The sequence below is a fragment of the Sapajus apella genome, unplaced genomic scaffold (assembly GCF_009761245.1).
Source record: "Sapajus apella isolate SASKATOON/1434 unplaced genomic scaffold, GSC_monkey_1.0 scaffold25, whole genome shotgun sequence".
Taxonomy (NCBI): domain Eukaryota; kingdom Metazoa; phylum Chordata; class Mammalia; order Primates; family Cebidae; genus Sapajus; species Sapajus apella.
This window is the reverse complement of record NW_022436965.1, coordinates 6,477,074-6,495,149: the sequence shown is the minus strand read 5'-3', so window position 1 is coordinate 6,495,149 and position 18,076 is coordinate 6,477,074. Positions and strand designations below refer to the sequence as shown.

The 18,076-nt window shown below is 44.2% G+C and overlaps 1 protein-coding gene across 3 annotated transcripts in view; it reads left to right on the top strand.

Moving 5' to 3' along the window:
- The first annotated feature begins 13,806 nt into the window (after positions 1 to 13,806).
- Positions 13,807 to 18,076, top strand: part of CUNH1orf21 (chromosome unknown C1orf21 homolog) — a 234,487-nt gene continuing 230,217 nt past the window's right edge. For 2 of the 3 annotated variants that reach the window (XR_004272736.1, XM_032291177.1), the window contains exon 1: positions 13,807 to 14,117. The gene's annotated coding sequence lies outside the window, so the exon portion shown is untranslated. The remainder of the gene's footprint in view (positions 14,118 to 18,076) is intronic. The other variant, XM_032291178.1, reaches the window with a different exon arrangement.

The following is an 18,076-nucleotide window of genomic DNA, read 5'->3' as shown; positions in this document are numbered from 1 at the left end:
ACACTCAGTCAATGGCTGGGAGGGGCCTATGGGAAGTGTGGCCTCTGCACAGGCACAGCAGTAGGTTTCAGAGCGCAACAGCCTGGGGCCTGGGGCCTGTGTATTCTCCCTAGCTGGAGGTCAGTGAGTACACTCTCAAAGCCGCTGCATAGGCCATCTATGGTATCTAATGGTCAATCTCGAAAATGCATTAGAATATTCCCTGCAAGACAGCAAAGCCTGAAAGTAGCCACCACTTTCTCTCATCCTTAAAATAAGACCTGCCCACCTAGGTCTTATGTACCTGAAGAAAAAAGAGCAACCCCCAAATATATTAATTATAGTATAAGTTGAAGTGCTAAATGAGTTGACAGTGAGCAGAATAGGGGTTTGAACCAAAAATCTTAAAGGTCACTTCCAATTCCAATAGCTACACTTCTTTAACTATTTTCAAGGAAAGACTCTTTTTTTTTTTTTTTTTTTTTTTTTGAGATGGCGTCTCGCTCTGTTGCCAGGCTGAAGTGCAGTGGCACAATCTGGGCTCACTGCAACCTCTGACTCCCTGGTTCAAACGATTTTCCTGCCTCAGCCTCCTCAGTAGCTGGGATTACAGGCATGTACCACCATGGCCAGCTAATTTTTTGTATTTTTAGTAGAGACGAGGTTTCACCATGTTGGCCAGCATGGTCTCGATCTCCTGACCTTGTGATCCTCCCGCCTCGGCCTCCCAAAGTGCTGGGATTACAGGTGTGAGTCACTGCGCCCAGCCAAGGAAAGACTCTTAAAGTCATCAACTCCTTTTTCAATAACTGTTTTTAATTCTGTCTATAATAAAGTAAAATATACTCTGTATAGGAACTTTGAAAAATAGATAAAATAAATTTTAAAAAGCAGTCCCCCCAAATCCTACCACATAAAACTTATCATTAACATTTTACTTTTCCAAAGCACATGTATCTATTTTAATTCAATCATAATATACATACAATTTTACATGTTATTTTCTAGTATAATGTATCATAAACATTTCCCCGTATCATTAAAAATTCCTTAACAGGCTAGGCACAGTGTCTCATGCCTGTAATCCCAGCACTTGGGAGGCCACAGCAGGCAGATTTCTTGAGACCAGGAGTTCGAGACCAGCCTGGGCAACATAGTGAGACCTCATCTCAACTAAAATTACAAAAATTAGCTGGGCGTAATGGCACACACCTATAAGTCACAGCTACTTAAGAAGCTGACGCAGGCCAGGCGCAGTGGCTCACACCTGTAATCCCAGCATTTTGGGAGGCTGAGGCGTGCGGATCACCTGAGGTCAGGAGTTCAAGACCAGCCTGGCCAACATGGTGAAACCCCATCTCTACTAAAAATACAAAAATTTGCTGGGCATGGTGGCAGGCACCTGTAATCTCAGCTACTCGGGAGGCTAAGGTGGGAGAATCACTTGAACCCAGGAGGTGAATGTTGCAGTGAACCAAGATTGCACCATTGTACTCCAGCCTGGGTGACAAAAGGGAAACTCCATCTCAAAAAAAAAAAAAAAAAAAAGAAAAAAAAACTCTTAACATATATTATTATACATCTCTGATTATTTTCTCAAGGGCAATTCTTAGAAGGCCAATAGCTGCTAGGACAAATGCTATAAAACTTCTAATTTTGAGCATAGTAATGAATTACTTTATCAGTGGAGTAAGTGTGCCTCTTTTTGTAAACTTTTCTCAACTCCAGAGAACTACCTTAAAAAAATCTTTGTCAATTGAATAGATGGAAAATGGCGTCATATTTTTAATGTATTTCCTTTTATTACTAGTAACATTGAACTTTTTCATTAACTTTATTAATAATTTAAATTTTTCTTTTGTGAATTATTTCCTCATATCCTTGACCAGTTTTCTATTGATTTGTTGTTTTTCTCTGGATTTATAGCACTCTTTTTCTTTGTTTTGAGACAGAGTCTCGCTCTGTCACCCAGGCTGGAGTGCAGTGGCCTGATCATGGCTCACTGCAACCTCTGTCTCTTGGGCCCAAGTGATTCTCGTGCCTCAGCCACCCGAGTAGCTGGGACTACAGGTGTGTGCCACCATGCCCAGATAATTTTTTTATTTTTAGTAGAGACAGGGTTTCACCATGTTGCCCAGGCTAGTCTCGAACTCCTGGCCTCAAGATGTCCTCCTACCTCAGCCTCCCAAAGTGCTGAGATTACGGGCATGAACCACTATGCCTGACCTAGGACTCATTACATATTAAGTGAACTAATCATTTATTTACCAAATAAATTACAAATGTCAGCCCAGTATGCCATTTATTTTTCATTTTTGTTTGTGATGTTTTTCTGACATGTAATTGTTTCATGTATGCAAAACTAGCAATCTTTTTATTTATGGTTTCTGCTCAGGTAAGCCTTACCTATTTCAAGATTATATACAAACTTCCTTAAAGAAAAACAAAAGTGGATTTACTTTTCATATTCAAATATGTCATTCATCTGGAATTTATTTTTATATATTAATAAAGGTAGGAAGCTAATTGTCTTATTTTACAAAATATTGCTAGTTGTTTGTAACACTATGGCATAATCTATCCTTAATTTTCATCTTACACAAGGATAATGTTTTAAAAATTGCTGTGGGTTTTAAAAATCCTTTTGTTACTTATTTCCAGTTTTATTGCATTGTCATCAGAGAACGTGGCCTAGATATATGTCTACTTTGGGAAATACACAGACATTGCTCTTTTGCCAAATATAGCAGGTCTCAGTCACTGTGAACTGTTATGTGGTGTGTTGCAAAGCAAAGTTTTACTATTACTGAAACATTTAAACTTGTGAATGGTGTACATGTTTAGAAATTAGCATTTTTGTTTTTTGAACAGAGTTTCACGCTTGTTACCCAGGCTGGAGTGCAATGGCACCATTAAGGCTCACTCAACCTACACCTCCGGGATTCAAGCCATTCTCCTGCCTTAGCCTCCCAAGTAACTGGGATTACAGGCATGCACCACCACACCTGGCTAATTTTTGTATTTTTAGTAGAGATGGGATTTCACTGTGTTGGTCAGGCTGGTCTCAAACTCCTGACCTCAGGTGATCCGCCCTCCTCGACCTCCCAAAGTGCCGGGATTACAGGCATGAGCCATCACGCCCAGCCAGATTAGGGTATTTTTGATGTCTCACCAGCGTTACAGCTCTTTCCAGTGGGACAGACTGGCGAGCGCTGTATGGAATCACAGCGTGGAGTCACAGCAGTGCTGGGTGGTGGCGCTGAGGTTCCTGGGCATTGGTGTCCACGAGGCCTGGCCATTGCAGTTTCTGTCCTTGAATTTCCAGAAGGACTCTGCTTCTCATGATCCTGCAGAGAGTAATTACAGTAATTCTTTCTGGTCCCTCTGACTCAAGCCAGTATGATTAAGCCTCCGTTCCTTACAATTAGAAAAGAAAGAAAAACACTAATTGAAACACCATGTCCATCATTTAGGGCTGAAAGAGGGTCCAGTTCATAGCAGATAAACAGCCTGAAGAGGTGGGCCTGGACCTCAAACATGGGTCTCTAAGCAGGCACGCAGCCCTAGCAGACCGAGAGCCCTCTACTGAGCAGCGGCTTCGTGGAGATGTTGCATAGCTGGACCAGGCCTTCTCCCCCACGAATCCTCCCATGGTGGGAGGACTTCTCCCCCAAGAGTCCTCTCAAGGCACTGCCTTGAGATCTGCACTCTGAGCTTTGCTATTTGGTACACTTCCAACAAGATTTAGTAAGTACCCATTCCCCTCTCCCTGGTTGCAGTAGCTCCAACTCCTCTAGCCGTGGGTGCAGAAAGATTCTACTGCAAACCTCCTTCTCTGGCTCCTTGGGTCTTTCTTTTGTGTTTAGTGAATTGAGAATTTTCCTTCTTTTCTTTCAAATGCATTTCACTTCATTGAAAGAGAGTATCTAATACATATTTTTTAGATTGTTCTGGAATGTAGTAGCACCTTAATTGAGTTTCTAGGATGGTCACAAATGTCCCCCTATTGTTTCAATTCCTTAAAGAGTGGATTTTGAAGGAACATAAAGGAGTTAAGCCTTTGGGCTCCAATTACCATCATGAATTGAAATTACTTTTCCTGGTTTAATTCCTTTTTTCTCATTTTAAACGAAAAAGTTTTCATTTTAAAATAATACCTCTTTATTGAATCTGCCCAAGTAATTAAGGGAAGAAAAGTACAATGAACAGGTACCAGTTGGTAGAAATACTGGTACATTTTTAATGAAATGAAATATATTAAATATAATTAGAGCCTGGGTGACATAACAAGACCTCCATCTCTACAAAAATATTTTTTAAAAACGTAGTTGGCTGTGGTGGCACGTGCCTATAGTTCTAGCTACTCAGGAGGCTGAAGTGGAAGGATTGCTTAAGCCCAGGAGTTTGAGGCTGCAGTGAGCCACGACTGCATCATTGCACTACAGCCTAGGCAGCAGAGTGAGACCCGATTCAAAAAACTCCAACCAAAGAAACAAACAATAAAAACATATAATGAATAATTTCAGAATGGTATGCAACATATTCTTTGGTTTTTGTTCTCTTTTTTCCTCTGTTCCTTCTTTATTCTCTCTCTTCTCCCTCATAGTCATTTCATATAAGGATACCTAATGGACAATATCAGGAGTAAATAACTCATTCAATAAACACATTTTGAGTCCCCCAATTTGTAAAGCTTTTATCAAAGAATTGTAGGATATGCGAAGGGTAACTGAATACTGGCTACAGCAACTGCCGTCGTAAAACCGTAAGCAAACTTCCACAGGACAACACCTGAAAAAAATGCTTAACATGATTAGTCATTAGGAAAATGCATTTGAAAACTATAATAAGCTACCATTTCATAACCACTTGGATAGCTAGAATAAAAAAGTCAGGCTGGGCACGGAGGCTCAAGCCTGTAATCCCAGCACTTTGGGAGGCCGAGGTGGGTGGATCACTTGAGGTCAGTGGTTTGGGACCAGCCTGGCCAACATGGTGAAAACCCATCTCTACTAAAAATACAAAAATTAGCTGGGCATAGTGGCAGGCGCCTATAGTCCTAGCTATTTGGGAGGCTGAAAATTGCTTGAACTTGGGAGGTGGAGGTTGTAGTGAGTCAAAATCATGTCACTGTACTCCAGCCTGTGTGACGGAGCGAGACGCCATTTAAAAAAAAAAAAAAGAAAGAAAGAAAGAAAAAAGTCAGGCAGTAAAACTATCTGTGAGGATGTAGAGAAGTGGGAGCTCTTCAGTTCTTTGGAGTGATAGAAATGTTCCAAAATTAGATGGTGGTAATGGTTGCATAGTCATGTGAATATATTAAACATCACTGAATTGTGTAATTTACAAAATACATATCTGCCATGTATTAGTCAGAATTGGTTAACTACTATAATGAATAAACCAAATTTCTGAGGTTTTCAAAAAACCTCGAAACTTCAGTAGGAGATAAAAGGGGGGAAGAGCTCCATTCTGACAAGGGAAATTTTGGAAAGCATCTCAGAACAAATAGCATTTAAGCCAGACCACAAAAAACAGGGGTTAACATGATAGTCATTTATAAATCACCTGTATCTGCTTTGTAAATGTGCAGAGTACCAGGTATTTATTTCTTTTCTTTTTTTCTTTTTTTCGAGATGGAGTCTTGTTCTGTCACCAGGCTGGAGTGCAGTGGCGCCATCTCAGCTCACTGCAACCTCTGCCCCCTGGGTTCAAGCGATTCTCCTGCCTCAGCCTCCTGAGTAGCTGGGACTACAGGTGTGCACCATCATGTCCAGCTAATTTTTGTATTTTTAGTACAGACTGTGTTTCACCATGTTGGCCAGAATGGTCTCGATCTCTTGACCTCATGATCCACCCACCTCGGCCTCCCAAAGTGCTGGTATTATAGGCGTGAGCCACCACTCCCGGCCTGACTTTTTTATTCTAGCTATGTCTTTATTTTTAATTCTCCATCTACGTAATATGGTCTCTTTGTTGCAAATGAAGACCAGCAGAGGGGTCACAATGGCTTGCCCATGGCCACAGAGCTAATGAGTGTCAGCCAAAGAGTAGATTGGTTGAGAGGCAGCTCTTGATATGTGTAGGGGTTTCAGTAGTCTATGCAGTGGGAAGGATAGATGCAAAGATGAAGGGTAGAAAACAGCAGAATATGGATGGGAACCAGCAAGGCAGCCAGGTGACTGGACTATTTGTCCAGTTAGGGCTTGGAACCAGGGATCTGTCCGAAAACGTGGGCAGAAGCCAATTTATGGAAGGTTTTGCACAGATGATGGAAAAGTTTAGGCTTCATTCTGAACTCTTCCAAGAGCTGGACCTTTTCGGTTGGAACAGATCTGTGCTTTAGAGACAGGGCTTTAGCAGGAGGGATGATGTACCACCAGAGCCTGATGTTAAGACGACTGGTTAAGAATCCAGGATGGAGGGACTGAGGTCTGGGCTAGTGTTGCAGAACTAAACAAGGAGGAAAGGAGGAAGCCGATAAAACCATCATTTCAAATTGGTGGAAGCATTTTAAGTGTTTACATTCCTTTCCATTAACTTTTGGCACTTTGAATATGGTGAAATGATGTTCTTCATCAACAGCATTCTTTTGGACCAAGGACTGATTTAATTAAGCTGAGTGCTGATGCATGGAAATGCTATCTTGTCCCAAACCTTCTAGCCCTCTTTGCTCTGTCATCTCCTACCTCATGAGGTTAATAGGCTTCTAGCTGGAAGAAGTAAGGGGGAGCTTCTGTTAGCCAGTAGGTGGCATGATCTGGGAGTGTTAATCCCCTTTTGTCCTGGCCCCTCACGAGTCATAAAGACTACACACATGCAGGAGAAGGTGGAAAGTATACTGCAGATATCTATCATTCAGCAGATTCCAGGGATACAATTGTTCATTTCTATGCCCAGAGTCACAAAGGTTTAGAGACCACCATCAGTCTGGGGTAGTGATTTAGTACAAGGTTCAAGAGCAAATCCCAGCGCAGCCACTTATAGCTGGGCACCCTTGGCTTTGCTCTATACTTAACCTTGCTGTTCCTTGGATTTCACATTTAGAACATAGAGGTAATAATAATACCATCTTCATAGCATTGTTGGGAGGCTTGAATCAGTTAAAACAGGGAGGAAAGTTTAGAAAACTGCCTGATACACACTCATACCCAAAAACTATTTGAAGTTCTTGTTTTGGAGTTTTCCAGTGTTTTCCTTTCTCCTTTTTATAATATAATCTTGAATAACAGTTTGCTTCTTTTTCTGTGGTAGTGATGTTTTCCATTCACTCTTAAGATAACTCAATTCTCAACAATTACATCTGAAGTCAGACCATAGTATCAGAACCAGTATAGATTCTGAAAACTGTAGTATAATCCATGCTAAAGACTTACTAGCTATTTTAAGGTTTCTTGCTTCATTATGATGAACAAAACTGCAACTTTACTCCCTGTGTCTGTCGGTCTGTCTATCTATCTATCTATTTACCTATCTATCTATTGAGGTGGAGTCTCATTCTGTTGCTCATGCTCAAATGCAATGGCTTGAACATGACTCACTGTAGCCTTGATTGAGGCTCAAGTGATCCTCCCACCTCAGCCTCCCAAGTAGCTAGGACTACAGGCAGGTGCACGCCACCACACCTGGCTAATTTTTAAATTTTTTGTAGGGGTGAGGTTGCCTTATGTTGCTCAGGCTGATCTTAAACTCCTGAGCTCAAGCAATCCGTCTACCTGAGTCTCCCAAAGTGCTGGGATTACAGGCATGAGCCACCACACCCGGCCTGTGTTTATCTTTTCAATACTGTTTCACTTTCTGAAACAGTATTGAAGGAGAGGACATTTTCAAAGAGCTAAAGCTGAGACAGAGATGAAAAATAATGTGGTTTTGTTTTTCTGTTTCTTCTCACTCTCTGTTTCCTTTTAGCCACATCCTTCTGCTGTGTCACAGTTGCTGAAATTTCTGGATGTCAATTTTGCTTTCCATCTCCACTAAGAGGAACACACATAGTAACTTAATTGATTGATCCACCCCCAAAGGTATATTGAGCCTGAGCCCTGTAGGAACAGCAAGGTCTCCTGTTTTCGTAGAGCTTATAGATGATGAGAGAGACAGGGCCAGTGTGTGAAATAACAATACTATTAGCATGAATAAGCTGGCAGCAGAACAGTACTCGAAGCAGGTAGCAGTAAGAACCTGATGACTTGAGCATCTGGAGATTCATCAGTTGTACCCACAGTGGTAGGGCTGTCAAGTGACTGGGAGAAAAGAGCCCTACACTAGAATGCTAACGTCAATATCTGGGGGAAGCAAAGGCCAAGAAACAAAAAGGGGAGGAAGCTTTGAGAGGCTTTGGAGGGAGCTTTGAAGAGGCTCTGCTGACTCCTTAATAGTATCTGGATTTACCTTCCCTCCGCTTCATTTTGAGTCTTACTCTGGTGATGGGCTCTTATTACTCCTTCCTTCAACGGACAATGTTCCAGGTTCTTATCTTTTATCTACTCAACTCTTGAAAATGACATAAAAGAAAATACATACAGAAAGTAGATATAAGTTAGAGCTACCTAAGGTCTAGAAAAGCTGGTTACTCAGAATAATTCACATATCATTGAAAGACCAATTGGAACCATTAGCAAGTTGTTAGCACTGACTTTAAACTCTGCTCTGATTTCACCTGGAACCATTCAGAGGGAGCTGCGTGTCACCATAAGTGGCACCATTAAAAAATCAAAATGGATAAACGGCCCTAATTGGATCCTTTAATTGTGTGTGCACTGTGGTATCCCCAAAGAGTTGTTTAAACACACACACACACACACACACACACACACACACACACACTCAAGCCTGGTGGAGCTAATGTAAAAGATGTGGAAGGTCCCCAACAGCACAAGGCTGTGGAAGATCCTGGAAACTTCAAAAGTTCAGAAACTCAGAGGCTGAGATCACTCACTTAGGAGTTAGGGTTTGAGCCTGGCCTTGAAAAATGAGTAAAACTGAGGCAGAAAAACAGAGGAGATTGAAGTGAAAACATATTTCTTAACAGTGAAAAGCATGGGCTCTAGCATCTGACTAATGATAATCAACCACTTGGCATTGCACTCTTGACTTCACCCCTCTGTGCCTCTGTTTCCACATCTGCATGGGAATGATGATAATATTAGTATCTATCTGAGTGTGTTGGGAAGATGACGTCAGTTGATTTGTATTATGAATTACATAATGCCATGCTTGATATACAGCAGATAATCCGTGTTAGCTGTGATTGCATGGAGCAAATGTAAAGAAAGCACATTTCAGAGTAGTCTTCATCTTGGGGTCATTTATTTTTAACTTGATTATTCAGACAAATTAACTTTATTAGAAAACTTTTAAAAGTAAATCACATAGGGCCAGGTGCAGTAGCTCATGCCTGTAATCCCAGCACTTTGGGAGGCCGAGGCAGGAAGATCACGAGGTCAGGAGTTCAAGACCAGCCTGACCCAACATAGTGAAATCCCATCTCTACTAAAAATACAAAAATTAGCAAGGCGTGGTGCCATATGCCTGTAGTCCCACCTACTCGGGAGGCTGAGGCAGGAGAATCACTTGAACCTGGGAGGCGGAGGTTGGGGTGAGCCGAGATCGCCCCCCTGCACTCCAGCCTGGGCAACAGAGCAAGACTCTGTCTCAAAATAAATAAGTAAGTAAATAAATAAATCAATCACATAAAATGAATTCATTTAGATTTATATGAGAAATCATAGGAGGGTGGTGTGCTGGTTTTACTATCTTTTTTTTTTTTTTTTTTTGACGATCAATGGTAAAGGGAACCTATTATCTTGGTCAGCACAGGCCGCCATAACAAAATACTATAGACTGCATGGTTCATACAAAAGGAATTCATTTCTCACAGGTCTGGAGGCTCAGAGTCCAGGATCATGATGCCAGCCTGCTCAGGTTCTTAGTAGAAACCCTCTTTCTGGCTTAGATGGCTGCCTTCCTGCAGTGCTCTCATATGCAGATGGGCGGGAACAAGCTCTGGCTCTTCTTAACAATGCACTAATCCTATCATGAGGACTCCATTCTCCAATCATCAAAATCCAATTGCTTCCGAAAGGCCCCACATTCTAATACCATCACATTAAGGGTTAGGGCTTCAATATATAAATTTGGACACACACATTCAGTCCATATTACATTTAAAAGAAAAAGGAGAAACAAAAAATTCAAACTGATATGTTATGTACCGTCCTATGGATGCAAGTGTTTATAAGCTAAAGCTTTAAGACTAAGAGAAAGTTGATAATAATAGTGGTGACTTTGAAGATTAAAATGTAACTTTTCTGGGCAAAAAGATTATTACATCTTTCAGAGTGTGGGAAGATATGGAATCCAGAGATTCTGGTGGTGTGGAAGGGTGATGAGACTGGGGAAAAAAATCATTGTTCTTCATTCTTTTTAGGTAAATATGCTTATAGTCATCTTAATAATTATGAATAACTAGATTATTCTGTGATAAAATGTCTCGTAGGTTTAGCTTGTGCATGCCAAGCAGATTTGTGATTTGTGGCGACTCCTGTTGCATAGTTGGTTGGTGTGCCAACCAATGCCTAAAGTGTCTCTCCAGCACCTTGGTGGGCAACCTGTCTGTCCCCTCCCCTCCCATTTTGCTCTTCTCTCCCTCTTTTCCTTCTGCAACCCCAGCGGAGGTCCCCAGTCCCACTGCCCCTGCTGTGGCCAGGTGCTGGAAATCTCCCTCTCAAATCTTCCAAATTTGTCGGGGAGGGGAGGAGAGGTGTCCCAGGGATCCCAGGTAAAATGGGGAACATTTCACGTTGAAGCAATAAACATTGCAAAGCAGTTAATTTCTGTAGAAATTGCAGCACCAGAGAGAGTAGGTTTACTCAAAAGCAAATGGGACTTAGACCTTCATTTACATGAGCCCAACATTTTGTACTTTTGTATTTCTTACTTTGAAGGTAGCTCCCCAAATTGTTTCATGACCTTCATTTACATTAGCCTCTCCTAAGGGGTTTTAGTACTTTTGTGTTTTTTAATCTTGAAGGTGGCTTCCCAAATGTTAAGTACTTCAAACCCTGCAAAATCTGGATTGTCTCTGGTCATCATGGTCATTTAATTGTGGGATTCCTTCCATGGGCTTCTGTAGGCTAACCTGAGAACCTTACTAACTATATAAAATGTTGCTTCTATGGAATAGTTTCTATGAGAAACAGACAACACAACACATATATAATCTTTTCTTGTATTAATGGATTGTCTGATCTCTAGGTACTTAATAAATGTGTTTTGATTGATGATGAAATAAATGAAGGGAAAATAGATAAACTTGAAGCACTTATTGAGTGCTTCTCTCTGGATGGTGGAATTATGATTTTCATTTTCTTTGTACTTAGTTTTTTTCAAACGTTGAAAATTTCCACAATGAGCCTGTATTATCTTGAGTAATCTAAACCTGGCTTTAAAAGTTTGTAGTATAGCTGTTCTTTCATCTACACATGTAGTGCTTCTTCTGTGGCCTTCTGTTAGTTCTGAGGATAAGCCAAACAAACCCAATAGTCCTGCTCTCAAGAAATCTACAGTACCAACCACTGTCTGAGCCCTGAAGGGGTATACCGGTCAGCCTTACAGAGCTCTGTCTATTCAGGGTGGTTTGTGTAGATGAGGGAAGGAAAAAGGAGGGAAAGAAGAAAATTCATTGTCCTCAAAGATCCTTTTATATAGGTGTACACACACACACACACCCCTCAGTTATGTATTTATTTCATTTTACCACAGGCAAAATTTTCAGGCATGGCATAAAATCCCAAGGGAAGAGTGGACTACATTTGAATAAATCCAGCAGCTGGATCCATTCCCCTCCCTAACTTGTCAGAAGGAATGGAAAGAGAATAAAATTCTACCAAATTTGAGTTTAAAAGAATCAAGTTTGAAACAATAGCTTCTATTTATTGAGTTCTCATCATGTGTCAGGCACTATGCAAAGTGTACTTCATGCATTGCCACCTCATTTTATTTTCTTTTTAACGTCACAACGAGGTCAGGCGTGGTGGCTCACGCCTGTAATCCAAGCACTTTGGAGGCCAAGGCGGGCGGATCACCTGAGGTCGGGAGTTCAAGATCAGCCTGACCAACATGGTGAAACCCCATCATTAAAAAAACAAATAAAAAACAAAAAACAAAAACAAAACAAAACTTCACAACAAACTTATGAGATAGGAATGATCATTATCAATCCCCTTTACGGATGAGGAAAGAAGAAATGAAACAAGTCACCTATGGTGAAGGGAATGGGGCTGGCTGCCCCTGATTGAAATCCCAATTTGTCTACTCTTCCTTCTTAACTGCTCCTTTCCAAGAGGCTAGACTACAAAGAATTTGGGCTCCAAGAAGAATGAACCAGAATATGGATATTTTGTAAAAATGGAATGTAAGTTCAGGTTCCTGAACAATGTGATGTTAGGCAGGGTGCGGTGACATTGGCCTATAGTCCCAGCTACTGGGGAGGCTGAGATGGGGAAGATCACTTCAGGAGGATCTCTTGGGCCCAGGAGTTCAAGTCCAGCCTTGGCAGGAGACCCCATCCCTGAAAACAATAAAAATTTAAAAAACAACAATGGAAAACTAGCCTTTTAATTTAAAAAAAAAAAAAGGTGGAAAAGGGAAAACCAGTTTTCAAAAAAGGCCAATTTCCTAGACATTAGTGATTACTAACACATTTCATTACACAAAATTATGAATTTGCTTTTCTCGTCAGTGTCACCACTTTGATGTGTCCTTTTCCGTTTTCCAACTTCATCCTGGCCGAATGTGGGAAATTATCTGGCTTGTGGATAATCCGCAAAGCCCAGGGAGGATCTTTTGCCCCTATTGTTTTCTTGGGTGTTCTCACTCTGGGGGCCTGACATTCCTCGAGTGTCTAAGGCAATGAGAGAGCAGTGAAGCGCGGGGTGGTGGGGGGGAAGCCGCACAAAAAAACATCCAAAGGCTATCCCGGGAAGAGGAGAAAAATACCCTTTACCAGAAGGTGGGAAATTGATTGGGCTGCTGTGAGGGTCCACAAAGAACTGGACGGATGCAGTGGCGGATGGCGATCTCTCTGGACCACTCCGGACGCGCCCAGCAGACGCAGCCTACGCCTTTAGGTCCTAGGAGGCTGAGGAGGGTGGGGGGCGGAGTGCAGCACGATCCTGTCTTTCCTCCGGGTGCCGCTTCTGCCGAATCGCGGATGCTTCGTTCATCCTGCGGGCGCCGCAGCTCTGGTCAGTGTGGGGGCGGACCGCGGCGGGGCCCGGGCCGGTGGGCTGTCCCGCCGTTCAGCCTGGCCTGGGAGAGGAGCGGCTGCGCGGTGGGCCGAGGACGCCCGGCCTTCCCTCCGTCCGCTTCCAGGAGGCACAGCCCCGAGGCTGGGCCCAGGGCTGACCCGAATCTCCCCTAGAGCTGGGCCCACCCGGCTGCCCGTCACCGCTCCCACGCCACCGCCCGAGTGACAGGCCCGAGAAGGCCGGACGGGACGCGGTCTTCCCGCCGGGGTCCTCCCTCCTGCTGGGCGGCCGCTGCAGGGCGCGCGCGCACACACACACGTACACACCACACACAACCGCACACCCCCGCGCGCTTCCCGCCCCGCAGCCCGAGCAGCCCCCAGCCAGCTCCCCTGCGCGCCACGCCCCGGCGGCCTCCGCAGGCCCCGCCCCGGGGAGGGGAGCGAGGCGCGCGCGGGAGCCGGGCGCGGGGAGGGGCCGGCGGTGGGGGAGTGTCCGCTGCCCCCGCCCCTCGAGTGAGTGACTGGGCGAGCAGCTCCCCTCCCTCGCTCGCTCCCCGCCAGCTCCGGCTCGCTCCCTGCCCACTCCCGGGGGAACGTTCCGTGCCGCGGCCGCCGCGGCCGCCGCTTCTTTCACACTTTAGTTGGGAGCTGCGCGCCGCGCTCAGTTACTGGAGACCTGGCCGCGCGCCGCCGCCTCCCGCACGCTCGCACGCGGGCCCGGCTCCGGGGTTTTGGGTTCTTACTCCAAGCGGCGGAGAGGAGGGGGAGCCTCGGACACACTGTGGGGACGAGGAGGAAGAGGAGGAGGAGGGAGGAAGAAAAACGGCGAGGAGGACAGGGGCGGGGGGCGGGAGGCTTGCTACCTTCAGCCCCCCCGCGAGCGCCCGAGGTAAGCGGGAGCCATCGCCTGCTCTGGGGCGGGGGGAGCTGGCGGTGCAGCCCGCCCCGGCTCGGCTCCCCGGGCATCCCCGGGTGGGCAGGGAGGGAGGCCTGCGGGGTGTCTGCCGCGCGGAAGGGATGGGAGCCGCGGTCGTGGCGCTGCCGGCGCGGGGCCCGGGCCGGGGCTGCTGCTGGTGCGGGGCTGGCGGGGCTGCTGCCGGGGACGGAAGCTGGGGTGGGGTGGCCGCGAGGGGCGTCTGCCGGCCGGGGCGGAGGGGCTGGGATGCGGTCGGGGCTGCTGACGACTTTCGTCACACCGAGGCCTGGGTGGCTGGTGTTAGACACCCCTCCCTTCCCACCCGCACCCCGCCGCCCTCAGCCTTCCTGCTCTCCTCTAGCTTTGCTTGTAGCCGCCGTACTTTGCAAGCCAGAGCTTGAAAGAAAAAAAACACCATTTAGGATCCTTCGCTAAGTGTCCGAGTCCCTTCTCCCGCTCCGACTGATTGATGTGTTTGCGTGGGTGGTGCGACCCCCCCGGGGTTTCTGAAGTTTTGACCTTTTTGAGGTGGCTGGTTTCGGTGCATCTGCTTGCCCACCTCGGTGTATTTATTATTCTTGCCCATGCGAGGCAGCCAGAGGGTGCTTGGTTATTGTACACGAAACAGATTTCCCTCCCCTCTGCAGGCAGTTCGCGAAGTGCCGCCGCGGCTGCCTTTGGTCTGCTGGTTACTGTCCTTTCCCGATCATCCACCCTGCCCCCTCCCTCCACGGAGGGTTGGTTTTTTGTTTTTGTTTTTACTTTTTCCTTTCCCACTTACTGTTTATGACAGAGAAGTTCTGGCTTAAGGGCTCTCATCACCCATTCATTTCTTTTCTAAAGGTCTGAATGGCTCAGTCGTGTCGGTAAAATTTGGGGTGGCCCTCTTTGCCCCAAGAGTTGCATGGCCAAAGACAAAAATTCGCCCTCATAAACACGCATTAATTCTGAGAGATGGGGAGCACAGTTTGAGAGAGAAATAATTTGTTTCCAATAGTAAGTCGGTGACCTGTGGGATCTCTTCCATTGCCTGTGGGTTAGGAAAATTGTTTTAAAATAGTGCTTGTGTTGTCTGTGGCTGGAAGACAGCCATAGTTCAGTTACTGAAGCAACTCTGAAAGTGATACACCCTGGGCACCCAGAACCTCAGTAGAGACACACGTAGTGTGACTCAGATATTGGGAGGGGTGGCTGACACGCCACAGATTCCATGGAGTACTTTTTTCTTTTTATTTTTTTGTAAGGAGACTGTCCAGCCCGTTTGGGGAAATGACAAGTTCGTTACACAGGCAGATGTAATGATTACCTCCTTATTCAAGGGGATGGGCTCAGCTTCTGCCTAATGGGAATAACCTTTTAATTTGATAGCATTGGGATGTACCAGGGTAGAAACAAACATAGGTGGAGTGGGCCTGCCCTACTTCAGCACTGTTGTGGAGAGAAGGTGATGTTTCTGAAGGGTCTTTTAAGCTCAAGATGCTGAGTTTGGGGTTTTTCTCCCCTTTTTCATATGTCTAGAGCCGGATTGTAGGATCAATAGAACATGTTCCGTGTTGGCTGTTTGGAAATGCAGTTGTCAGATATGGAAATTAATTTGGATTGGATCACCTATTTTTATTTTGCTACTTACAAAGTAGGAAGTACCAGTGATAGGACAACCGAGTGTATTTATAGGCGTTAAACCAATGCTGGGACTGGCACTTCACAGATCACAAATGCATCATTGAAATAGAATGTCACTTAATGTTTACTGCTGTGCAAGCCTGCTTCAGAGAACAGTCCTGGAGGCTTCTGAAAAGGCAATAAAGACCAGTGCACTCAACTCTTGGGTGGGTGGGTGCCTGAGGAGGGGCGGGGTGTTTCTGTTGCCTAGCTTTATCACAGTTGGGGTATGTTTCCAAAGAAAAATGGCCTTGGGTGGTAGAGAGGTCTCACATCCTTCAGTATTAAAATTTCTTCCAGCTTCCCTCTTCAGGGTTGACTTAATTTAACTCTGAGTTTAGAAAACTGATAATTTTGTTTTCTTGGCTAGAAATGTATCCCTCCTCCCATCTCACTCTATCATTCACCATGGGTTTCTGGGAATTAATAGGCCACTGTCTGAAGGGGTTTGAGCTTCTTGAAGAATCACAGGGCATAATTCAAGACCTTTGGTACTATTTGCCCCAACTGATTCAAAAAGCCTGCTAAGGAGGAAGATGGTTTGCACCATTATGGATACAATTTCCAAGTGGATCATATCTCAGCACTGTGTTGCATTTGTGAACAGGCAAGCTTTGAGTTTTATATTCTGAGTGGCTTGCTCCAGGCTCTAAGCAGCCCTCTTCTATGAGGTGTGTTTTTTTTTTTTTTTTTTTTTTTTTTTTGTCTGAAGAAGGAGATACCAAAGGCTGGGAGAGAGAATGTCATGTCACCTTCCAACAGGGCAGGAGAACGAAGGTGACATATTTACAGAAGAGTCCTAAGGTGATAAGTATGACTGTCTTCATTTGAATTTATCAATGCAACTTACAGCCATATAATGAGGCGTCACGTGTAGCTCATAGGTTTCAGTACAGAGGTCTTGGAGCTCTGTATCCTTTGAAGTTTCCTTCCAGCTCTACTTTGAGGGTGGCCCTAACTAAGGGGTAACAGCACAGTAATTCTGGAGGGACATGGTAGAAGGAGAATGCCAGTTAACAGAGAAATTGGTCAGACATCACTGTCTTATGATACTTTGTTTTACTCCAGCTTCTTAAAACCAAATATGAAGGGAGGAGGGAGCATTACTTTGTGTGTATTTTTCTCTCCTGATGTTTAGCTGATATCTCAGAGTGTGGTCACTGCTTATTTTAGGTAATTTTAAATTGTTTCCTTCTGTACCTCATCATCCAAACTCATCAGAGAGTTGTTAAGAACCGGTGTGTACCCATGGACAGGCTGCAGGCTCCAGCAAGCGCTCTGAGCAGCACAGTGCTGATTATCTATCAGAAGCGAGGGTATGGCAGTTCTGATCTTACAATGCAAGTTTACATGAAAATAATCTGTATGTAAAAGTTGATTTGCCTCCAGTTTTTCAGGAACATATTGACTATGTAAATCAGCTTATGCATCTAGTCAATAGGAATTCACTCAGAGATATTGGGCTAATCAGTCTTCACGGAAAGATACATCTCCTAAAAATATTATTTTGGAAATGAATATAGTGAAGCGTCCCTCCCAGGGTGACGGAAGGGTTACATGATATATAACACGGGTGGGAGGACCCTAGCAAAGTACATGGTGGGTTTTCAGATGTTTCACTGACGATTTTTGTCCAGTTTTACTGTGTAAAGATACTTTTATTAGTAGATTTTAGCAAACAAATACATCTTTGGCCATTCTTTGGACCTCAGTTTTAAAAGTCCCATAGCATGGAGTAAATAAAAATCGTGCTTAATTGGATTCTCCACAAAACACAAAAAGCAGATTGCAATAGACCAGTATAAAGTACTGCTTAGAAAACTTCAAAAACAGGGGTAGGGCTTGTGCACAAGAACAATTGCGACAGTGAAACTATATTTTAAAAAATGGTGACAGTTCTGACTTCCAGAGATCATAATTCAAGAGCTTACTGAACTGGCATGTAAATTATATACATACATATTTTTTAAAGTAGGCAATTATTTAGCTTGACTATCTCGGTTCTGAAGTCTGATTTTACAAGTTATAGTTGCAACAAGAAACAACATGACATGCTGTGGTTATGCAATTATGACAGGAGTGATTGGATGTAAACTGGGCTAGGATAAACATAGAAATGAACACACAACAGTGTCTGCAGTCACCAGGTATTAAGAAGTTTCTTTGCTTTTTTATTAACTACGTCGCTAGAAAATGTATTTCCCAGGTTGTAGGTTAATAACCTAAAATAAAGATTGCTTTCTCTTACATTTGTGAAAGGAGATGCAGCT